This window comes from Halichoeres trimaculatus, unplaced genomic scaffold (genome assembly GCF_033239565.1).
Source record: "Halichoeres trimaculatus isolate MK-OKI-2021-1 unplaced genomic scaffold, fHalTri1.1 fHalTri1_scaffold_3, whole genome shotgun sequence".
Classification (NCBI taxonomy): domain Eukaryota; kingdom Metazoa; phylum Chordata; class Actinopteri; order Labriformes; family Labridae; genus Halichoeres; species Halichoeres trimaculatus.
The window spans coordinates 5,077,648-5,094,830 of record NW_027437181.1 but is presented as its reverse complement, the minus strand read 5'-3'; the positions used below and the strand labels follow the sequence as shown (position 1 = coordinate 5,094,830).

The following is a 17,183-nucleotide window of genomic DNA, read 5'->3' as shown; positions in this document are numbered from 1 at the left end:
AGTGTGATTTATGAAAGCCACTGGCTATTAAAAATGAAGCTTTAATCAACAGGCCCATTAATCTTCCACTCATCACAGGCTCCGGGTGAGTTTGATAGCAGGGCTGTGTCTTTAACACAAAGTTTTAGATAGCAGAGAGCGGTATCAGGTTGGTGTGTTGATTTCATTTAGAGCTCATTAAAGTATCTCAATAATACAGGCTGGCTCCAGTTCAGGTTCAGCTTGAGGGAGGCTTGTCTTTAAAGAGGGGATATTTAGCTTTCCCATAGTTTAAACATGGACATGAAGTAACAATGCTGGACGTTTGTTCTAAACATGCACAATTTTTGAACTACTACACATTTATATCTTGCAGGAATTTAAGAATCTGTCTGTAAATTTCTCAAAATAGTTTCTTAGTTTTTTTCTGAGAGATCATCACATGCTCAATCTTCTGAGATCAGGATCGATCTTTCCTGCGTCATACCACATTGGAGATGGGGGCCTCAAACACCAAGGTCTGCTCATAGCTCTGGCCTCCAAATGGTTGGCCAATCAGAGGGAAGGGGGAGTCTTAAAGAGACAGCAGCTAAAACAAAGAAAAAAATTATGATTTTCTAAAACAACAAGGTCAGAGAAAAAAAAATGTATGTGCTCTAAATCATGTTTAGCTACCTCAGCAGTACCAGAGGGACAATGTAAACCCCCAAAAATCACAACCCTCTCTTTAATGTACCATTTCTTACATTATCTTTGGCAGTTTGCATAATTTCCTACTTGCCTTTGAAAACTTTGAAGAAGGTAAAGTTTATATACAAGTTATAGATACAGAAGCTTTTGCATTGTCAGCCTTAAATCACTTTACATAAATAGTCTTCCTTTTGATAACACTCCAGCTAGAGAATCTTTGCTGTCATCTCCTCAAACCAGGTGCACTAAAGGGTGAAATACTGACTCCTTGAAATGTACTTGGTATGAAGGCAGACTGGTTTTAGCTGGAGCTGAATCTCTTTTTGGGCCTGGGGGCTTCGCTCAGAGGACAGGGCTGATAAGAAAAGAGGCCAGGCTGAACAAATAATGAGCTCCAAGCCTGTGAGTGGTCAGAAAAAGGCTGTTACCTTTGGAAATGAGACCAAAATATCCCTCTCACTGTGATGTGACATTTTTCTCTAACTGCTCCATGCACTGAGAGTCGAATGTGGCCTGCTTATTAGGAAGGGAAGAGGACACTGAGTGTACTCCTTTGCTCATTTCCTCATCACTCAGTTAAGAAAGTCTTATATTGTTTGTGTCCTGACTTCTCTGATAACTCAAAGCTGGGTAAATATCCAGTAGATGCTGAGGAAGGTGTCAAATTTACAATCAAAAAAGTCTGGCTCTGCAAAGCTACGAGCTTATCTGACAAACAGGGATTGACTGAACTAATTTGTGTCGACAAGTCTTCAAAACTTGTTTCACCTCTTTTCCAAAAGGATTTCCTCAGCTCTGAACTGACAGATATCTCAACTTATAACTTCACAGATGATCATAGAAGATTGATGGATGGTATTGCCAAGTCATGAAGAGATGATTGACACAAAGAAATAGACACAGACTATGAATATGTACACTGTAAAACACAACATTGGAACAGTTGAATCAACTTTGTAATATAAAGTTACCAGCAAGATGTTTTTATTTGATCACTTCACACATGTGGATAAACTCTGATCTACTTGGTACAGGTCCAATTACAGTGTAAAAAGGTAAATTTCAATCAGCTAAAGTAATGTAATCTAAATTCTATGTAGCCAAACATCAAAGAACTGCTCCTTTACATTCCACGAAAACAGATTGAGTAAGGTAAATTTTGTTGAGACAAAATTTTCATGGATGAGGAAGGAATGCAATGGATATGAAACTCTGCTGTAACTGAAGGCGCTGTCCAAAAGGTAAAGGCTGTCTGTGCTCCATGGCAACAACTGACTGTTGGTACTGATTAGGCCTTGGACTGGCTGTCTATGCTTTACTTGGCATGGGATGCCTGCCTATGGTTCACATGACACGCACTGACTGTCTGTGCTTAGTATGGTATGTACTGGCGGTCGATGCTCTATATGGCATGGGCCGACTGTCTGCTCCACATGCGAAGAACTGGATGTATGTGCTCTTAACGGCTTGGACTGGCTGTCTATGCTCTACATGGCTTGGACTGGCTGTCTATGCTCTACATGGCATAGATTGTCTGCCTTTGCTCAACATGGCATAGATTGTCTGCCTTTGCTCAACGTAGCACAGACTGGCGGTTTGTGCTCAATGGCAAGGAATGGCCATCTATGCTCAACTTGGCACGGATGGACTGGCTGTCTGTACTTCACATAGCATGAACCAGCTGTCTGTGCTCAACAGCACGGACCCTCTGTCTAGGCTTCAGTTAATCCCTTCCTTCCTAAACTAATCAACATTTAAAAAATACATTGTTTTATGTGTTTTTGCATCCTTATAGATGTTATATTGATTGGAGATTGTAAATTTGAGTATAGTTGTAGTTACAACTAAGTTATATTATCTATATAGACATAAGAAGTTCATCCCCTGACCAATGTTTTGTGGGTGTGTGTAGTATATCAATCAATATGTAACAATGAGATACAAAAGTCATTTCAGCTGCATCAAGACCTGACAGGGTATGTCGTCATTTGCGACAAAAGGCATCAAGGGGTTAAAATACTGTCTCAGTAGTGATAATTCAAAGTTAGCTAAAAGTAATGATAAAAAAAAATACATTTTATTTTATAGTTTGCAGACAAAATGTAGCCCATCAATACATCTCATTTATTAAGGTATAAAACAATAAACATACTGTTTAAATCATTGGGTACATGGTCCATGCCATGTGGAGCATGAAAAGCCTTTAACTCCATCATCTTAATCAATAGCAGGATCTCAGATCCACTGTTTTCCCTCCTCGCTCATGGTTACAAAATTCTGCACAACAAAAAGTTAATTCAATCAGTGTAAACAAAAAAAATACAATAAAACTCAAAAAAAAAAAAAAAACGACCAAGGTTGCATCAAGTTTCCGTATTTTTAAAGTAAAGTCAACTCCTTTATGTTTTACAATGTAGAGGTTTGAAAATCTGCAGATGTTTAACCTGAACTTCCAGTACTGTTTCTTTATGTCAATCTTTAAAATAAAGGAATGCAGAACACCCCCTCTTTAATGAAAAGTAGGAGACATTACACTTGGATTTCTCCAAGAAAAAAGCTTGTAGCTGGTCTCTAACTTACCACTGTAAAAACTAAACCTTCTACCTGTTCTAGTTAAATAAACAAAGAACTACCTACTCCATCCCATGGGCCTCATTAATCCTCAGATAAACAAAGCAGTGTTCTTCTTCACTGTATTCCTAAAAATAAACGATTACTGAAACGTGGGAATGAGCACAGGCTCAGAAGAACACACGATAGAAATAAGAACACTTTGTTCCATGGGAGAAGTTAATGAATAAACTTGTAAAACACAGACAGGGAGTTGGTGGGTATCAGATGAAGACAGAGCAGCGGGCACAGGGAGCAGGGAGGGGGGAGGTGCCATGACTTGCCGGTTAGGCAGAGAGCAAATGGAAAAGAGAGTAGAATAAAATAAATATGGAGGTGAGAAGAAGCCAAGCAGAAATGTTTGGGAGCCCAGAGAGCAGCAGATGCTGCAGACTCTGCTGCAGTGGTCTGAATCATTCATTCTCTTTTAGTTTTTATGGCAATCCCAGTAAACATCAGGCCCTGTGCTGTGCCAGGGGAGCTGTTTTCTCCAACAGCATGTGAACGCAGCTCAGAGATGATGGCTGGTAAAGAATAACCCTCTCTGCCTGTTATCTCCTTATCGCTCTGCCCTGATTTTAACCCTTTGTCTCTCCCAGGTACACACACACCTGCCATGAGTCATCAGCCCAGCACTGACAAACTCAGCACAGGTCGACTGTTTCCTGTCAGGTGTTTACAGTACATCTGAAGACAACAGCACAAAGCACCCAAAGTGATATGCATTATGCATCACATGTTTCATCCAAGGAGCTGTTCGGGCTCTTGGCATGCAGGGATAACTGCCCCACACAGCTTCAGAGCACTCAATGAGGAAATAACCATGATTCCATCCATCCGTCTTTTTGTTACCGATTACGGCAATCTGACAAAATCAGCGTCAATACAACAAGAAATGTAGGCGACAGCCGCGTTTCCTTCATATTTTCACCCAGACTTCATGAAAAAGTGGGATAAGTGGTTTTCACTCTCTTAACAACTGACCCACAGAGCTGTTCTCCCATCAGAAGCTGTGTGAAGCTGCCTGTTCTTATTCTGTCCAATACAGCAGATTGCTCAGCATGCTAGTGCATCAAAACAGAACAACTGGGTTTAAGTTTCACTTCTGAACGCTGTTTTCTTGAGTTACTGAAGTGAAGTGGCAAATTGTGAGGAGCACTAAGTCAGAGTATGATGACCAGGATTGATTTATGCGTCTGGGAAAAAATCTAATTAAATTCAGTCAGTGCAAACATTCTTTTTACTTTTTTATTTCAGGCTCAAAATAACCCAAATTCACATTATGGACTTTCTGAACCCTGAAGGACTTTTTGAGCAGACAAAGTTTGACTGCTTTACAATGTAAATGACATTTATATAACTTAAACCATTCAAAACTCAACCTGAATAAACTGTAAATACAAACTGACCATATGGACTTAACATTGCTGTAAGAGGGAAGTACATCAGGTTTTGTTGTCATTAGGTTTTTTTGTTAAAATGGAGCTGGATGCATCAGGTTTGCAAGGGTCCCTGTTTTGCAAGACGCCGGAACTGTGATACATCAACTTATAAAAAGCTAGATTGAGTGGGACAGGAAGTTGTGCATGGAAACCACATAATAATACCCAGTGACTTTCAAAACAAAACAAGTCAAACCAGATGGTATTTGGTTCAACTTCAGCAACAAACAGACAAAAACAAGGGGAGCTAGACCAGGAGTCAACAGGTTTGAAGGTTTACAGCCCAACATGAATGAAGAGGATCATGACTGGGGTGGGAATCGAGGAAACTCCTCTGACTGTGACTCCAGCTGTCTAGAGGTCCTGGACTGAACACCAAGTCAATGTGAGAGCACGCAGTCAACATGTGATGGGCCAGAGCCAGACTGGAGCTGCATTTGGTATTTTCCCAGTGACATGGTTCAATCCAATCCAATTCACTCTATTTATATAGCACATTTTAAAACAATCAGGTTTCCCAAAGTGCTGCACAATGAAAATCAAAGAATCAAATCAATAAAACAAATGAATTATTTAAAATGATACATAGAAACCAATAACAGCCATAAAAAGGGGGTGAAGACCATAAAAGACATAAAAAGACGGAGATTACACAACCTGAATTAAAAGCCAAGGAATAAAAATAAGTTTTGAGACGTGATTTAAAAGTTGGCAGGGTGGGGGATGTTTTTATTTGAAGCGGCAGATCATTCCATCATTTGGGAACAGGTTTTTGGGACCACGAGGTGAAAGTGAGCAGACCTCAAGGACCGCGAGGGAGTGTAGATATTTAAAAAGGTCAGAGATGTACTGAGGAGCTGAACCCTTCAAGGATTTAAAAACAAATAATAACATTTTAAATTCTAAAAAAGTGACAACCAGTTACATGAGAGTTGAGATTACTCTACTCTCCTTGCGGTTCTCAAATTTTTGCATCAGGTATGGAAAAATCCGCTAACAGCAACCAAAACGTCAAGTCCTCCTCTACCTCCACTGGCCATTTTTCTTTTAACTGAGGAGTATCTTGAAGTTTTATCTACTCCATTGTACACCTCTGTTTTCTTTAAATGCATCACTAAAACATAGACTGGTCCGCCCGGCTGTGTATCCAGCATGCTTTGTGCAGTCACTCACAACTTGAGCTTCATCTCTTCGCTTAAACACCACAACTCAACAAACTACCTCTTTGCTTTTTTCATCGCACTGGTGTTTACGAAACAAAAATACGCCTCTCAAAAGTGCAGCTCAAATTTTTCTGAACTATTCATGTGCGTTGATTCCACACAAAGAGATGCAGGTATGTTTCGTGTCTGCTTCTCAGCCCAGGACGTCAAATCACCCGATGTTTCAGACAATAGACCTGAAGCAGCAGAACCTGTACTGTGAGAGTTGTTCAGCCGCACTTAAGACATGAAAAGAGACTTTAGCCTCGGTGCAGAGGACATGTGACAAGTGTTGCTGTCATGAACCTCTTACTCACACACACACATGTGCAAAAATTTCATGCTGTCAACAAGGAGAGAACACAGACGAGGCATCCATAGCATGCATCATTCAGAGGCCTGCACTGAGTCTGCAGCAGGAAGTGCTGTTTCACTCACAAGAACACAAACATATCGCTGTTTGTATCCACTGGAATAAACAAGTTGCAGCAAGTATTGAGATTTTTGCATTTATACCTGGTGGGGCTGTTCTAACACCTGACACTGACTCTAAATCCTTTCCTCCTTCTAACTATCACATGCAGTCACACATCGTGGTGATTAACAGGTCTAAAAAGAACACGCTAACTGGAACATGGTGTTTTATTCCATTTCTATGAGTTAGGGACACTTCTGAGTCATAATGAGGTGTTTTCGTTCATTATTGAAGAAATCTTCCTCAGTTACAAAGTCATACGAAGCATATAATAATAATGATTAAACATTTTATTTCAAGGCGCCTTTCAAGACACCCAAGGGCGCCGTACAAAACATAGTTTAAAAGCATTTCAACCAAGAATAAAACAAGAAAAATGGATAAAAGTTTTAAAGAAATAGATTTAAAGGATAAGATGGATGGAGGACAGTGAGTCAGTACAAGTTAAAGTTTATGGAGGGACTTGAGGGGGAGACCAGATAGAAGGGAGTTGCAAAAGTCCAGACAGGAGGTAGCGAGTGAGTGGACCAGGATGGCGGTGCTGTTGGGGATGAGGGAGGAGCGGAGGCGGTTGATGTTGCGGAGATGAAAGTGACATTACTGATGTGAGAGTGGAATGAAAGAGTGCCATCGAGGATGACACCCAGACTCTTGACCTGTGGGGATGGCAAGACAGAGGAGTTGCCAATGGTGAGTTGCGTTTGTAGAGAGTGGATTTGGAGAGACAGTTTTGTCACTGTTGAGTTTCAGAAAGATGGAGGTGAACCATGATTTGATTTTATGTAGACCGGCAACATGGCGGTGGCAACATGGAGCTGGGTGTCATCTGCATAGCAGTGAAACTAAACCTTGTATCTAAGGAGAATGTGGCCGGGGGGAGGAGATAGGTTATTAAAAGAATGGGACCGAGAACGGAGCCTTGGGGAACACCAGAGGTGAGGAGGGAAGGCAGAGATTTCAATATTTTTAGCTGGATGAAGCAATTAAGGGGAGTGCCTGATAAACCAGTGGATGCCAGCCTATGGAGGAGGATGGCATGGGAGATGGTGTCAAAAGCTGCTCTCAGGTCAAGGAGGATGAGGATGGATAAGAGTTTGGCATAAGCTATCATCATGAGGTCGATAGTTATTTTAAGAAGGGCTGTTTCGATGCTGTGATGGGAACAGAAACCAGACTGGAACTGTTCATAAAGGTTATTGGAGAGGTGAGGATGAAGCTGCGATGCAACAGTTTTTTCCAGAACTTTTGAAATAAATGGCAAGTTGGAAATTTGACAAAGGTTATTAAAGTCATTTTGATCTAGGCCAGGGCCTGTATGCACATTCAGTCATTAACCAAACGGGACCATTAGTCCTAATGTTCTGTTATGGAACTGCCTGTTTGGCTGCAGCGTTCGCAACAAGCACAAGTTCAAATAATTATCCAGCTAACTAATTACACCATGGAAGAGACGCAGGTGCAGATAGTAGGGATGTCCCGATATTACATTTTCACTTCCGATACGATAAGATACTGCAGCATTGAGTATTGGCCGATACCGATATTAATCCGATACGATATCAGCATTAAACATGCATACTTTTATTACTTATTTTGTAGTATGTCTGTCATGTTAGAAAAGGCTTGATTAAGTGATATTATTCAAACAAAGAACAGTAGTCAGCAACAGTAGGTATGGGGAAAAACTGACCCATTTATTATTAACCAATGGGTAACAGAAATTTTTACATTAATCATAAGAATATTCTAGTAATTGAATAAAATAAAGAATTAATTAGAAGACCCAGAAAATAACCTAAATAAATCAAATAAAAACAGCAGGAGAGGAGTCTGGAATTGACTGCTTATATCAGAGATTTTAGATGCATTCTGATATAATCCGATACTTGTTTTTTGCTGATATCGGACCGATATCCGATATCAATATCAGACTGGGACACCTCTAGCAGACAGGTCATAACTAAGGGATTTCTTAGCCGGAGAAATTGAGATTTTGTTACAAGATTACGCATGGATGAAAAGCTGTTAGTGAGTCAATCAGGTAAACAAAGAGAAAGAGAAAGTTTGGTGATCTTGAGCAGAGTAAACGTGTGTGGTGTTTCCGAGCGCACAGTAGGAAACCTCAATAATAAAATCAGAAATGTCAAAGCCGCTTTGCGAAACACTCTTAAAGCAGTTTATGAACTCCAACATCTCACCACACACATCTGGAAGGACCCAGATGAATAAAGCAAAGAGTGAATCAGACTTGTTAAACTGACAGCAAAGGATTGTCCACTGTCTTTGTGTAATTCGTCTCAAACGATAACCCATCGCAGAGTGTCCATCTTTAAACAGTCAAACAGATGCTCTAATCCTGCCGTTAGCACCTGTAATCGTGGGGTTTACCTCCATTAAACGCTCTTTTGGCCTCATCCATACCGCAAATCAACATTTTTATCACCGTTAGTACAAACGGTCCGCTTTCCCCACTAATGGCTTGTCATGAATACAGGCCAAGGTTTCTTTAGTCTTCATATGTGATGATTACCCCATTATGTTTGTGTCTTTACCTGGTAGGATCTGCGTTTTCTGTAAAACACGCAGTGCACAGCAGGACTTCCATAGTTCTGAGAGATTAATGAATAATACAGAACACTTGCAGTGTCATGGAATAGGGTAAACAAATTCACAAAAGGCTGAAATGTTGGTAGAAAGACCCCACCTTTGAACCCTCAGACTTTAAAACCACAGCTATGACAGGCTGAATAATTCATGGCCTGTTACTGCTGCACATTTTGTTGTTGTGTGAAACGATAATGTTGGGGAAATATTTACTGAGGGTGAATTAAATAAATAATAAGCTGTGGGTTAAATAAAAGGTAAACTTCACATCACATTCTTTGATAGCTTCCTTTTTTTAAGGTTTGGTGACACTGTTCTTTTGCAGAAAGTGCTATTGATTACATCCTTTTTTAATATTTATAAAGGATAATTCTGCTGACCTCCAACAGATTTGCATCAGGATGTTCAAGAACAGATTCTTTTTGGAGCTTTTAAAGTTGACAAAAAGTTGCAAAGTGGAGACAACTCTTCAACAAATTCAGGTTGAGTTGGTCCAGGTCACTCAGCCCTTTTGAGAGATCTTTAGTTATTAAAGCAAAGCTAATCGAGCCTCTTCTCGCCTGATTTCAAATAGGGGAAAAGGGAGGCAAGGTCACCCAGCAGCCGCTTGGTCGCATCTAATTCAAGAAACACAAAATGAGATCCCTGCGCTTCAACTTCATATTAGTGTAAGAAGTCCTTCCCACGCAGACGACAAATTCATCGCCTTAGATAAAAGCAGGTTTACACACACACACACGTTTGAGATTTATCCATCATGCTCTGCTCTAAATGAAGTAATAAAAAACTACACATGAGTACAAGAAAGGAGTGTTTAAAGTTTAAAGTGATTGATGATGATTGCATCTCAAGGTTTACACAACGCACACCTCTGCATGCTGATACTGTTCCCCAGGCAGAGAACGCCGGGACACAACGTGCACCAAATGTGACTCAAGAAGGAAACATTTAAATGTCAAACTTTCTTTCTAAATCCCCTGAGGTTCCTCAAATGTCTTTCCCCCAAAATAAGCCTGAAAAATACATAAAAATGTTCAAACAAGCATCAGCACTTCTACTCAATCTTGTGGTTATTACTATTATTATTTGAAGTGTTCAGACAGACACTGCCATGGCTGGAATAAAATGTCATTGCTTCTTAATAGCAGGTCTAGTCTGTGCCTTTGAAAAGCTTTTATAAAGAGTAAGAAGCTCATGAGTAAAACATGTGCAGCAGGTGTTGAAACTTTCCTTTCAGGAGCAGGGAGCTCGTTCATGAAAGCTTTCAGGCTCTTTTTATGGAAAGCAAGAGTGTTAAACTTGTGTTAACATATATGACCCAGCATGTTTGATACACACAGACTAAAGAATGTGTCCAGGGTTAAGAATATTGTTTAAAAGTGGCTCAATGTAAGGCAAACTTCAGTTAGAGACATAACATTTCTTTGCTTTAGATTTTCCTAAAACGAGGTGATCTGTGCAGACAGACTTTTTTGAAGATGAGAAATATGTGACATGACATTCATTCATTTTTATTTTCCGACCACCGCAAGAGTCCTATCAGTGTTTATTTCCCTTCATCAGAAAAAAATGTTATCTTAAGAAAAATATATAGTTTCTGTGGGAGGCCTGAGTGCACTTCCGGCCTGAGGCCCCTTTCCTGGATGTCATTTCATAACTTTCTACAGTGTGACTGCTCTGCAAGCTGTCCTGTCCTCACTCAGTGAAGGAATAAAAGCCCAAATATGAATAAATAATAACAGTTTTTAACAAAAAATGACAGTTTCTTTTGTTAGTCTTATGTCAGAAGTTTGAACTAGACACAAAGAGACAGAAAAGTTTCTTCAGATTGAATTTTAAAAAGGATGGAAATCTTAAAGCCAGTCAACCCTTGCTGACTGCCTCAGACAGTGAAGTGATGGTGGACTATAAGGACAAGAAGCTCCTGGGTGCTGATGAGGACTATGATACTCTATCATCTTACTTTTAAAATCAAAAATGTCCATTACTACAAGTTTTCTTCCACATGCACAAATATTCTGTCTGTACTAGTTTGTCCTCTCTTTGCTGCCATACAAACATGGGAGTGCAAGTCTGCAGCTCTGGACCTACATCTTGTGTAGATCAGCAAAAAATGGCCTTATTCAAAGGATTAAAAAACTAAATTACTTTAATATTTAGGTAATTATGGACTGATTGAAACATATTTATGAATAAAACAATGATTGAAGTTACTAAAAGCCAACTTTCTCACACTGCTAGTGCACATCAATAAATAAGGACTCAGTATGTGTAAGGAAACAAATTAATGAACCAAAACACCTAAATATTCAAAGGGTTTGCCTGTATTAAGCATGACAGCTTAGATGTTTACAATTCTGGTTGGTACCTTATGAATATGGAAATGGATGTTGTAGTTTTTTTTTTTTTTTTTTTGTTTTTTTCCACATATTTATAAAATAGATATTGTTTAAATTTGGATGTTTTACTTGATTAATTCCTCTTAAATTCTTTTTAATTAATTGAGTTTAAAAAATAAATAAATAGATGAATAAATCAATGTCTAACTTAATACCATAAATAAATAAATAAATAAATAAATAAATAAATAAATAAATGAATAAATAAATAAAACTATTACATTATTAACTCTGTAAGCTTAACTGGGAAATTAAAAATTAAAAATAAATAAATAAATAAATACATAAAAATTAATAAATAGATAAATAAATAAATGCATTAAATAAAAAGTCCAAAATTTATGGCCAGGAGGAACCCTTCTGTTGTTTTGAATGTCAGCCAATCAGGAGCGCACCCTCAAACCCGACACTGCCAGCTGGACCCGTCAAGTGTCCAATTTACCCAAAACGAACCAATAAGAAAACACCTTCCACACCGTATATGGTCAACAACGGACGGGACTTCCTCTCGGACCAGAGGCACCGGCGTATACATGCCTCCATCAGTGTATAGAGGGGGCGTAAAGAGACCGGGGGCGGATCAACACACACACTCTCACACACACACACACACACACAGGCATTGGCACCGCTGCAAACTTTCACTCCCAAAGTGCAACAACTCTTCAGACTTCAGACATGTCTCTTGCAGAGTCCGACGATGACTTAGAGCAGCAACAGTCGGATTCAGAGTCTGAGTCTGAAAGCGATGTGAGTGACTGCAGCCTGGATGAGGACTACATTCCCAGGGGGCTGGTCCGAGGATCTCATGCGTAAGTAGACTCCAGAAAGACTCTAAACTGGCTTTAATCCAGCAGAATACCCCGTTAGCAAACTGGATGTACTGGTTTAAATCTCACCCCGGAGTGATCTGTAGGGTTGTCATATTCCTGTGACCCTCAGCGGTGTTGTGACAGTTTCGTGCAGAGAGGGCACACATCGGGCGCTCCATTCATAAAAACACTCTCGGACCTTCTCATGCGCAGCTTTTAAAGATTCATACCTGCACACCTCAAATACCTGCTGGTTTAGACTCAAGTATCCCTGTGCGCATGCTTAGACAAAATATTTATGCTGAGGTTGCAAGTACACACACGCTCGTCCCTGTGCAGCGCTGTACAAAGACAACAATGGAAATCAGAGGAAATCACAACACGCAGCATCTGTTGTGCAGAAACAGATTTACAGTGACACGTTTTATTATTGTGTCTACCCTGCTGCCATCTGAATTATAGGAAGGACTGCAAAGATTAATCGTGGTTGCAATAAAACAGTGAGGCCCTTGGATTGTGGATGTCATTATGCAGGAGCAGGAGCAGGGAGAGGGGGAGGTGCGTGGAGGGCGAGTCTTTGTAAAATGCACCAACACAGGAGACCCTGATTTTTATTGTTGCATCTTTTGCCTGATAAGCCGGCATGATTTACATTTTGAAATCAATTTTTATATTTTTAAATGAATAGAATAGAAAAAAAAATAAATAAAAAAATGCATATACTACAGTTTAAAAGAAATTGAAGGTGTGCAAGAAAGAACAAAATGTACTTCTTTAAAAAATTAATCATTGATTCGAAGGTTAAAGTTTGACATTCAAAGAAACAAACTGTGTCATAACCACAGTCTATTACTGATATGATAAATAATTCTACTGTTAAATAATGAATAAGTAAAGAATCAGAATCAGAATCAGAATCAGAATCACCTTTATTGGCCAAGTATTTTCAAGAATACAAGGAACTTGACTCCGGTTTAAACTGCACTCTCTCAGTACAAACGTGGATAGAATTACAAGAGTAGAAGTAGTAGAAGTAGAAGTAAAGCTGAGAGATTGCACAGAACTCAGGGGTGAAGGGGTCTAAAGGCAAATACTGAGTTAAATTGTGGAGTCCAGTATCTCTCGTTGACAGACCCCAGACTTTTAATGCAGTATCTTTATTATCTTTTAATTTTGTGGACTCTTATATAAGTTTATATCATTATGTAAACACATTTGAACTACAGATCTAAGTAGGGTTGTCTGTCTGACATGGTCAATGAATGGCTAATCCTTGTGTCATGGTTCAGAGAGCAGAGAGAGTGTTTTTTTTGTTTGTTTATTTTTTTTTGTTTCTTAAGTTATACTTGTTTTCACAAGTACACACAATGTCCTGTTGTATTTTACATGAGAAACGTAATGAGCAATAATAGCCACTAGGGGTGGGCGATAAACCCTCAGAATTATATCACGATATTTTAAGAAAATTTGCGATAAGGATATTTATGATGATATGGGGGAAAAGAACGAACAACTTAGGTTACTGCTATTGCACACACAGTATGGGAGCCACTTTCCCAATTATTGACTACGACTACACAAGCTTGTAAACATAGTAAGTAGGTCAGATCCAGAGGAAATCTGAGGTTTTGGAGGAGGAAAAGTTAATCTTGGAGGCGAAAAACTTCATAATTCTACCCGACACAACACATCATTTCTATAAGGACACCAACAGATAGGAGAAGGCATGGACTGAAGGAGCTGGAGTTTGGGGAGGGCCAGATGAGCTTAACATGCTAATCAGTTACCATAAAATTATCTCGGTATCTATCCGCTATGGGCGAATTGGTTCGCACCCGAAATCCACGGATCTGCGTGGCGCGGCTCGTACGCTTTATGTGTGAATTAGGGGTAAGGCTGATATAGGGTTCTTGTTTTTTGGATTGACCTATTAGTGTTATCCCACAGCAGAGAGTTTCCAGTCTCCAGAAACACTAAAAAGTTCCTCATGAGGATCATATATTTTCATACTAATCATAAGACTCTTCAAAAACCAACAGGTGCCTGACTCTGGGTACATGTGGTTTGAATCTAGAGAGGTATTGTGATGGTTTGAAGGTCCCACTTAAGCTGTGACACAGCTGTCCCTTGAAAAAAATACACCAAGACATTAAATTATTTATTTTCAAGATACCAAAAATGATCTTTTATTATTATTTTTTTTTTTTTCTAACTGGACCATTAATTCTGGCCCTGATCAGCTGCATTGTGCGAGAATTTGAAGTGCATGCACAAAATTTCCATAAGATCATATTCAGAAAGTATTTTAGTTGTTGCATGTTTTGTCACTGGGAAAAGTCATAAAACTTTTACTTTGAGCTGTAACAACTAGAAAAGGTTACCTCAGTCATTACTATTAATCTTTTCCTGTCTACTTCTTAACTAGGGAAAACTTCACTGATGAGGAAACTTCAGACGAGGACTGGACCAGCACACCCACAAAGAGACGAGCTTCCAGGAAAGGCTCTACATCTCACTCTCCAGCGTTGACGCCTCTAAAATCCCCATCCAAGAAGGGGACACAGAGTCCGCTTAAGAGGAAGATCAACAGTTCATCCACACCAAAAAAAGGGACCTACTCCTTTAGCAGTGACAGGACAGACTCAACACCAGGCAAGAAAAATCCCAGTGGGAAACGTCAGCTTTTAAAAGAGGACAAGGATGATGATGGAGAACGGTGGCACGACATCGATGAAGAAGACATCGAGCCGAAACAGCCGAAGTTCAGACCTCAGAGGGACGTCGGGCCGCAGCTGAACAGAACAGCAAATTACACGCCGCTTGATCTGTTCCAGCTCTTCTTCTCCACAAAAGTGATCGATACGTTGGTAAGAAACACCAACACTTATGGAAAAAACAAACAGCGCAGTGAGAAGGAGAGCTGGACCCCGGTCACAGCAGCAGACATGTACTCCTTCATCAGCCTCATCCTCTACATGGGGATCGTTCCTCTAAAAGAAATGAAAGACTACTGGAAATGTTCTCGTTTGTTCAGTCTACCCTTCCCTGCCTCCATCATGCCCAGCAGACGCTTCTTTAAGATCCTGGGAAGTCTTCACATGAATGATCCTGCAGTCGAAGCCGCTAACGACAAGAAGAAAGGAAAACCAGGGTATGACAGATTGTGCAAGATAAAGCCGCTATATGGGCAGATTTTGGAAGCGTGCCACACTTATTTTCACCCCAACCAGCATATCTCCATCGATGAACGCATGGTGGCAAGTAGAGCTCGGATTGCTTTTAAGCAGTACATCAAAAACAAGCCCACTCGATGGGGCTACAAGCTTTTTGTTTTAGCAGACTCTCAGTGCGCCTACACTTTGAACTTTTTTGTGTACACAGGACGGGACTGTCAACCATCTGGGAAGGGACACAGCTACGACGTCGTCATGAGACTTTTAGACATCCCTCATCTTGGGAAAGGGTACAAGCTCTACGTGGACAACTTCTACACCAGCCCGAGACTCTTCAGTGACCTCCTGCTAAAAAGCATCTGGGCGTGCGGTACCCTTCGCTCCAACGTCGCAGGTTATCCCAGAAATAAACAGAACGATATCCCCGGGAAAGCCCCGAGAGGGACTCTCCGCTGGATCAGAAAGGAAAAGATGTTGTTTGTCAAATGGTTGGACTCCCAGGAGGTGACGATGTGCTCCACCATGCACAAAGCCTACAGCAACGATAAGACCAAACGCAACATGAAGGACACGGATGGAAAGTGGGTTGCACAGGAAGTCCCCGTCCCGGCCTGCATCAAGGATTACAACAAGTACATGGGAGGCGTTGACCTCTCAGATGCTCTCATCTCTTACTACAACGTCCTTCACAAAACCAACAAATGGTACAAAACCTTCTTTTACCATTTCGTGGACATCGCCGCTGTGAATGCCTTCATCCTGCACAAAGAGATGTGCAAAATGCAGCAACGGCCAATGCTGAAACAGAAAGAGTTCAGGGAACAGCTGGTTCTGTCTCTGGCAGGAATCGGGTCCAGCTCAATCCGGTCAGCGCCACAAAACTTTATATTGTTTACCCTCAAAGACCGTCTGAAGTCCAAGAAAGCCTCTTCTTCTGCATCCACTGGAGCACACAGCTCTGATTCCCCAGAGGCCTGTTGCTCAGGTCACCTCCCAGTTTACTTTATAGAGCACATGAGCAACGTGGATTCCAGATATCGGGGAACTCTTGGAAGAAGGGCGTGTGTGGTGTGCAAAAGGAAATCTCCAATCTACTGCAGAACTTGCTCTAAAGCTTTGTGTTTGAATACTTCAAGAAACTGCTACAACGAGTGGCACAAAACCAACGGACTCTGTGTTTGAGACTGAGATGTGTTTGGAATCAGTATCCTTGGTCTTTGATCCTGTCTTTTCAGTGCGTGTTTTTGATCACCTGGAATGAACGAATGTCTTCTCAGTTTAGTTTGTAGCGTAGTTTAGCCCGGTGCTCTGAGATGTGTCTGTAAAGTCTGGTTATGAGAGTCCAAACACCATAAAAAATCTTCACAGTTCTTTTAATCACAAACTTAATTTTCCTTTCAGGACTTGTTCATCAAATGTAGCAGGGTTAAAGGATCTAGGTAAACACTGCACACAGACACACGTGTTTCTTTTCTGACAGAATCCTCTGAATATGTCTCACAGGCCTCATCCTTGTTCCAGTCATTCCTCACACAGAGTGGCTCTTATTCTCTTCATAAAAAACATTAGAGAAATTATATGGGCTCGTAAAGCGTCTCACATATCAGTCAGTGCTTTTTTTACTGCCTGGATTAATCTCAGTGAGAGCCAAGTGGCAGCTTCGCTCAAAACTGAGCTGTGACAAAACAAATATGAGAAAAGGAAATGTAGCATCTGTGATAGATATTTACCTACACCGAAGTCAGAAATTGTGGTCAGTCTAGTTCCTGTAGAGGTTTTTGTCTTCATGGTAGGCCT

The 17,183-nt window shown here is 40.4% G+C and overlaps 1 protein-coding gene across 1 annotated transcript in view; it reads right to left on the bottom strand.

The window, feature by feature from the left end:
• The window catches only part of LOC141787630 (protein kinase C-binding protein NELL1-like), a 418,608-nt gene that overhangs the window by 189,743 nt on the left and 211,682 nt on the right, over positions 1-17,183 (bottom strand). The gene's annotated exons all lie outside the window — the stretch shown is intronic.